Source organism: Chroicocephalus ridibundus, chromosome 10, assembly GCF_963924245.1.
Source record: "Chroicocephalus ridibundus chromosome 10, bChrRid1.1, whole genome shotgun sequence".
NCBI classification, from domain to species: domain Eukaryota; kingdom Metazoa; phylum Chordata; class Aves; order Charadriiformes; family Laridae; genus Chroicocephalus; species Chroicocephalus ridibundus.
This window is the reverse complement of record NC_086293.1, coordinates 6,341,092-6,349,225: the sequence shown is the minus strand read 5'-3', so window position 1 is coordinate 6,349,225 and position 8,134 is coordinate 6,341,092. Positions and strand designations below refer to the sequence as shown.

The window sequence follows — 8,134 nt, the reverse complement described above, 5'->3', positions numbered from 1 at the left end:
TACATCTTTAACCAGGAGATCGTCGTTCCTGTGTTAATAAGGTCCGGACTGCAGTAAGTGATTTAGGTAGGTGCCTTACTGATGTTTTCAGAAATTACTGAGGAACTCGAGTGATTGCAAATCTTTTACGTGGATGGCTCTGAGAAAAAAAGTTAGTCTTCAGTTTATTCAGTTGTACTGTCACTGTAAGCAATTTGCTACTTGACATAAAGAAGAGTCTCAGACTTTGTCTCTAAGATACTGTAATGGGTTTTATACAGGTACAGATTGAGCTACTTCAGTTCTCTGGTTTTGCTAATGGTAATGTGCCAAAAAAAACAATATATGTGTCTTAAATATACCAAGTCAGTCATATGAAAAGTCTGCATTCTCCTTTGCAAAATACTTAGGGGGACTTTTGCCAGCACTAATGGTTGTTCACGTAACTAATATTGAATACCTAACTTAGAGCCATGCAACATCTCCTTTCTAAATATATTTATGCTCAACTGAAGTCAGCTTCCCATTTTTATTTGTGGCTTATAGTAAATGCCCCGAGCACATTTTGCACTCAGATTAATAACCACTTTGTCATCACAAGCCTTCCTGGGGCTACCCATTTGGGGGTTTTGTGTTTTGTTGTTTGTGTGGGGTTTTTTTTCTTTCATAAAACAGGGTCAGCATGATTCTTTCTAGCATTTGTAAAGAGGGAAACCTGTGAAATGATCTGTCCCCACTACTCAGATCATTTATTTCACATTTGGAAACTGGCCTTATTTTTAGTAAGCAGGGCAGTGGTACTAACTGCCTGGTGTAAGTGGTCTGGTTGGGGATTTTTCTTCTTTTTGGTTGTTGCCAGTTGAGTGTGAGATTCCAGGCGGGTTGAAGTGAACTCGGTTTCACTTGCTGTCACTACTCAGGACTGCCATCAGAAGGAGATCGCTGGCAGCGCTCGTGCTGCTTTCCATATCACTAACTGGGAGCGCAATAAATAGCGTTCAGCTCATTGTAAGGCTCCTGAAATGAATGTGTGCAGAGGCTCCGGTTAGCTGCTTCTCGCCGGTGCAGAAGGGGTGTCAGCTGCTGGGTACCTCTGTCTTTCTCTCCTGCCTTCATTGCTGGGTCTGCTGGGGTCGGGTCAAGTGGCGCTGCCCAACTTCTCAACAGGTAACCTTGTTCCTTTCTTACCGCATTGGCAAGCCTGCGTTTGAAATGCCCGTGCAGAGCTCATCTGCAAGGTGCTGGGGTTTATTAAGGCAAAGGTATTAATAACTTGCATCTCGGTAATTGAGAGAGACTGTTTGGAAGCAGGTTAAGGCACAAAACTTGCTGCCTCGTATGTCCCTGTGCCAGGTGCTAAAACGCCTGTCCTCACCAGCAGACGCAGAGGGCCATTTCCTGGTTTTGCGCAAGTGGACAGTGTTTTGCAGATGTTAGTAGTTGGCCTGAACAAGACAGTAACTCCGCAGAGGAGCAAGGCTTGATGGTATCTGAAATAAGAGATGACTGTGATTTTCAATTTTGTTTTAGTAACCACAGATTTCTCCCTATCCTTTTTTTTCACTGTAAATACTGTTGTTTTTTCTCCACTGATTTAACTCCGCACTGCTTGGGGAGCTTGCTTTTTGATGAAAGCATCTGGACAGAGACTTTAAGAGAAGAAAGAGTCTTTTAGCAAATATTTGGGCAAATCCCTAAGGGAGAATTTTAACAGGATCTTAATGTGTAATGCTAGGGAGTCTACAGTCTGCGCAGAGGCATCCAGTGTCACTGATCTGGCTTGATACATTTGGGAGAAGCGCTGGAAGGGTGCCTAAGACCGCAGGCAGTGGCCTCAAGACTTGAGGTCCTGAGTTCGGTACGTGAGTTTCCTGGGATAGAGATGTTGAGCTGGGCCCTGTGTCCCCTACCTGCTCTGGTTTGGGAGCGGGTGAGAAGTGCTGTGCAGCTCAGCAACATGCTACAGCTCTGGGGGACCCTAACTCACACTCCAGTGCTGCTCTGTGCTGGGTTCCAGGGCAGGGAACTCCAGTTTACAGCCTGGGGCCACATTGGTCCCACGAGCCTTCAGCTTCCTCGGGGAAGAGGGTGAGGGTGTGTTTTGCTGCTGAGCAGGATGTGGCTAATCCTGGGCTGTATTTCTTCAGTTGTGACAGCCTCTCCTTTGTGCTCCTGAACACAATGACACGGGGGAGGCTGCTGGTGCAGTCTGCAAATAATGGCTTGCTCTGTTTTCTTCTGCTGGGGGTTCTTAGTGTTACTCTACAAATAGGAATGATTTAGTCCTCAGTCCCTCCACCTCAGTTTGAGGGCAAGTGTTAATACTTCCAGTGTTATTCCATAATCTTATAGACAGAAAATGTGAAACACAGAAAGATTACATGACTTGCCCAAGATCAGAATCAGGAACAGCTTCCAGATATCTCTTCCTCTCTGGTCTTGGTATCCAGCAGTGCTTTTCCAGATCTTCCCTGGGATGGTTAACTGCCGCATTGCTTCGCCTGCTCTGACCATAAGAAGCCTGGAGCCATGGCTTGGCTTGGAAGCTGATGGTGCTGAGGTAGGATTGAGGTTGAGCACTTCACTGTAGAAGTACGTGGCAACCTTCAGGGGAAGTCCTGCACATACAGAAATTAAAAGGACCTCAGTGCAGCTAGGACTCTGCTAGGACTCCACACAGAGCCTGACTCTTTCCACAGGCAAATGCAAAGCCTCACTTTTCTGAGGAAGGAATGGGAATATTTTAGGCTAGCTACAGCAGAGCCACGGTGGTATTTCTACGATGAGTTGTGGTGTGGATTAGGATGAGCAAGGTGCCTCTCAGAGTGGTAACTGGCTCAGGGAGAGAGAAGTTGGCAGGCACTGCATCAAGCGTGGGCTCATTCAAGAGAGTGCCCTTGCAGTGTATTGGTGTTGTGCTGAAGCTGGATGTTTAGGATCTGGGAAACAGGAAACAGAGAGACTGTTTGTGTCTCCATCGTCGCTTGAAAACAACCCTTTTCCCATGTAGCTGTGCATGTCTCAAAAAAAAAAAAGCTTCTGTCACTGTCTGTTTCCTAGTAGATAGATCTTTAGTCCATAAGCTCCTGTCCCAGCTGGTAGCACTTGCCTAGGTTGCTGGCTGTCTCAGAAGAAGAGACACAGGCAGGATGGCCTCTTCCTCCTCACTCGGGTTCTTTCCCCTCAGCCCCATCACCAGCACAGCTCAGCAGACAGGGAACTACGCACCATTTTGTGGATGGGGAACTGAAACACATGAAGGCACTTTCATTAGGGTTACACAGAGAAATCTATAACAAGGTCAGAAATGTAACTCTGTAGGTAAAACTACAGAGGTTCCCATTCAGGCCTTGCGCTGGTTCCTAGCACTGTGAAGCATGGAAGCCCATACAGTTCCTGTATTTTTTGTCCTCTGTCTTCTGGCCTGGATATTTTATCAGTCAGGATATGCTGGACGTAGTGGAATAGCTTGCTGATTGAATCAGTTTGAAAGTTCATGCTGGTAATGTCACATAGGAACTGAATTTTTCCCACTGAACTGTTGCTTAGTCCATGCTTCTCAGATAAGTGAGAAGTTAAGTTGGTCGAGTTGTCCTCTCTGAAAATAGTTTTGAAAGTAAGAATCCTTACCATATAGAGAAGTGCTGAACTCAGATTGGAAAGGGTGTAAATGACAACCAAAATGATAGGGAGATATGATCACATCCCGAGAAACTGGAACATGTTTGTTCAGCCAGGTGAGATGCGGGAGATCAGATTAATGTGTATATCTGGTAGAGTGGGTTTAAAAATGGAGGAGAGACAAACATTGGTGCTGAAGGACTCTGGTGATGCAAGAAGAAATGACAAATTGCTCATTAAAAAAAAACAACAAGCAAGGAACTAGGAGACTTTTAAGCACGAGACAAAAGAAGGCTTAGACTTAGCCACTCAAAGTAGTTAGGGAAATCACCTATAGAGGTTATTTATGTTTCTGAGATGTGATTTATGAGACTGTAGCAGTTACCTGCTGTTGCCACAAGATTGATTTAGTGGCCCGTAAGTTCTTCATTTCACAGAAAAATCTGGCACAGAAGGTTCATTTGCCAGAGCGTTGCTACCACTGCCCTTTCCCAAGGGGGCTATCCAACGCTTGGCTATCCTGCTTTTCTGGTAGAACAGTCCACGGGGAACTGCGACAAGCTGTGGTATTTCTTGATCTGCTGTGAGATCTGAAAAGACGTGAGCATTTGATTTCTCGGAAGGTGAAAGTAATTTCTCATAATGCAAGTGCAGATCGTTATTGCTACAGTTATTGGAATGAAAGGTTTCTCTCTGCGCGGCCTTCTTAGTCCCCTTCTTTAGATGTCTTGACTAACAAAGTCTTTTATCCTCCTCCGCTTGATGCAGGGCTTGGGCCGAATTTTTCCCTCCCTCTTTTACTAGAGGGACTGAAGACTGACCGCGTTCACGTCAGTGAAGTTACCCTGGGTTTACCTTGTCACACGTGACAGCAGAACAATGGCGCTGTGCTACTAAGTGGGAGTTGTGCTTTGTGGATATTTTTTCCCATTATTATAGAGACAGCAGCAGAGTTAAGGCTATAATGAAGGGTCTCTTATAATCACACTCCTATTATGCCTTGAAAAAGCCTTTGTGAGCTTTGTATTTTGTATGTGGGCACTGCAGCTAGACAATCATTTTCTGGCAGCATTTGCTGTGAATCATGCACACAGTTTGGGGGTTTTAGTACGATGTCTTAAGCATCCCTGTGTCATATTGTTATTATCCCAAGGACGTAGCCTAAAACTTAACCTCCCTGAGGAAACAAACAGGAAGGGGATCTGCTGTTTAATTTACTTGCCCAAGTCAGCAGGCTCATCCCCAAGGCTTCCCCTGTAGTCTGTGGAGAGGAAAAAGTCCCTCAAGAAGCTCTTCAGTGCCCTGTGTTAGACTACAACTGCATTGTCCCCGGGAGGAGCTTTTCTCTTCTGAGAACTTGGTATGGTAGAAAACCCGGCTTTGTACAAATTAGCACCTAAATCAGGTGTAAAGCGTTAGACTGTGAGAATCCTTTGTCCTCTGCCAGGTGCCTGGGAATGCTTTTGGGATGTGAGATGCTTTGATTTAGGTGGTGTCTCTGCAACATAGAGGTCTGAATACTGCCAAAAACATGTATTCACATATCTGCATCATTTGCAAAGTGTGTATATGGCTGACATCATAAAGGTGATCTAAGGCCCACAGGCATTCAGGTAGGTTTTTTAGATCCCATGCCCTTATGGACAGTGTATACCACTGGAATTCAGCCCCGCTGACTCAACTCCCAGCAGGGAGTGCAGTGACTCTGGAAAGCATACTTGTTTTTTGGTATACAGTGGGAGTCAATATTGATTTGGGGGTTTATATATATAAATGGAAAGCTGTTGTTGAGAAATTTGAAGTAGAATTGCATTGGATGCTTTTGCTTTGTATACATCTTGCATTGAGTCATGTAAAGCTTACAAAAGCCCTAAGGGCAGATGCTTGTATAGCTTTCCTTGGTTTTTTTCTTTTCACACTAGGCTTCAAGAAGCTGTGCCTTTGGTGGGTGATGGGAAGGTGGAAGTAAGATGTGCAAAGACACTGGTATCTCCTGATAGTCTCTGTATGTTTGTCTGCAGTCCTGTCTGTAGAAAGCTTGGCAGATACGTGAAAGACATTGTAGAGCGTATCAGTCTTGCAAGATTTGGAAAATAATTGTTGTGCAAGAACTGACTTTCTTTGCATCTGGGGAAAAAATTAATTCTGTATGCTGTGGTTGCTCCCACTTGAATGCAAAATTTGGATTTAACGCAGGTTTCAGTTACAGTGAACTCATGAGAGAGGCTGTGTCAATAAGAGCAATGGCTTCAGTGGCTGTCATGACTGCATACATTTGGTTAGAATATAGAGTGAAGGCTGGAAGTTTTCTTGCTGCATTTGCCAGTGACATTTTCAGATTCTGCGTGTCCAACCTGAGGTGACCAAGCAGAGAGTGCAATCTGAGACTGAAAAATAAAATACAAATACTTAGCTCTCCTATCAGCATCGCCTCCCCTAGCTATAACTACATCTGCTGTTATCTTTGACAATATCTGCCATAGCCCATCATTCAGCCTGTTCCTTATGCTTCACCATTACCAGGGAAAAACAGGGGAAAAATGTGCAAGTATGATGCTTTTCAAGGACGTGTTTGTATTTCCTCCATAACACTTTTCTCCATATTAGCATTAGGACCTGAATTCCAAGAAGCACTGAACCAGTGCTTTCCAATTACTGTGATCCATAGGTAGAAGCTGTGTTGTCAGAGCAGCCGCAATCTCTTCTCAGGAACCTGGCTTGGACAGCACTTTCACGCTTGTCCATTCCTATGGCGATGTCTATTCCATTGCCTCTGGTGGCTGAGGGGCTGCTCAGGCTCATGAACCTTCAAGACACCTTTGCTGCACTCTGGGCTGATGCCGCAGCAGATGTGTGCAGCACGAGGCAGGGCTGGCTTAGACCTGCCTTTGGGAAGAGGCACTGAGGCTTCTCTGCTCCTAAAGCAGCCCAGGGTCCATGTACCTGAGTGACTCCTTCCTGCCTCAGCCAGCCCCAGATGCCAAGACCAGCACAAGTCTGTTTGAGCCCCAGTTCTGACCAGTAAATGAGAATGCAGGAAACAGTAGCTGGACCAGAGGGCACAATATTGTCATCTTCAGTTAAGGCCCTCTCATCTTTGGGACTTGACATCTGATCAAGCTACAACGCTCTGGTAACAGTTTCTAAAAGCACAGCTCTTTGCTGAAAGAGACTGCAAAAGTGTTTCATACTTGTCTCTCAGGGACTTGGTGGCAACTGTGCACGACTTGCAAGTACAAAGAAACCTTTTTTTTTTTTTTTTTCTAACTGTCTCCCCTTCAGATGCAGCCTGATCTCAGAGACCTGAGTCTTTCGTCAACCATCATCATCAACCAGTCTTTCCATTGCCCTCTGATCAGAGGTTTTGATAGAAAAGCCGAGTGTGCAGCAGCACCTCTGAGCTGGGTCCCAACAGTGTGCACCAAGGGACATCCAGGGAGTTTGCTAGGTAGGGTTGCTCATGCATGAACTGGAACTGAACCCAACTTCTGCCCTCCAGCATTATTTTGAAGAAAACAGTCACGCTCTTCTACACGATGCAGCTGTGCTCTTACTTGCAATGCTGCCTTTATTGCCTCAGGTAGAGCCTGCCAGAGGGACTTAGGGACCCAGCAGCACTCAAGGCTGATGGGACAGAGCTGTTTTAGCATGCTGTTGTTACCTTTCATTTAACAAGGCAGAAAGGAGAAACAAAAGAGGTAGAGAAAAGAGCTGCGAAAAACATTTCTCAGGTGGAGGAGAAGAGCTTCTGTAGCCAAGGCAGATTAAATCTGCAACGCCTAGGTGAGAAGGAGAAGGCAATGACTTTGCACAGAAGGTAGAAGTGCGTTGTTCATCTATTTACTCCTGCTTTCCTCAGCAAGCAATGGTGTCGCTTTCCCAGCTGCACTATTCTCAGCTGTTTATTTTGTGGTAACAATTACTGACAAATGAGGATTCAGTCAGCCAGCACTGCTGGCCTCTGTCCACCCAGGCTCAGTCCCCACAGCCCCTTGCATCTTCCTGAGCCCTCCCTCCTGTGTAAGAAGGAAAGGAGGGTGCCAAGGTCTGGTGGGGGGCTCCAAGTGCCTTTTTCAAGCAGATCAGCAAACTGAGAGCTGAACTGGGATCCTTGGATAGGGTTTACCTCACATGCAAGCAAGACCAATGACCGCCATCTCTCTTAACGTGCCTTGGGATTCAGGTGCCAGCTGAGGTCAAGGTCTCTTCCCTCCTTTTCCTGCTTTGGGATGTGAGGGTGTAAATGCTCACAGTCAGACTGCCACCTTCTCTGGCAACCACCACCAGAGGAGAAACCTCAAGCACAAGCAAGGAAAGTCATTGGTTTCCTATATACCCTCGACAGCTCATGATCTTGGTTATTTCTTAGAGCAAACAAGTCAGATCAGGGCTCATTCCAACCACAGCAGGCACTAAGCGGAGCCTGGGGACAGGAGGAGGCTGACTGGCAATCCTGCTGGTACAAAACTTGCAGCAGACAAACCAGTGCTCAGTATCTAAGCAGCACCCAAGTGTGGGTGACCTTGTTTGTCCT

General features: G+C 45.8%; 1 protein-coding gene across 2 annotated transcripts in view; it reads left to right on the top strand.

Moving 5' to 3' along the window:
- The first annotated feature begins 1,017 nt into the window (after positions 1-1,017).
- The window catches only part of LOC134521386 (high mobility group protein HMGI-C-like), a 17,589-nt gene continuing 10,472 nt past the window's right edge, over positions 1,018-8,134 (top strand). For both annotated transcript variants that reach the window (XM_063347790.1, XM_063347791.1), the window contains exon 1: positions 1,018-1,146. The gene's annotated coding sequence lies outside the window, so the exon portion shown is untranslated. The remainder of the gene's footprint in view (positions 1,147-8,134) is intronic.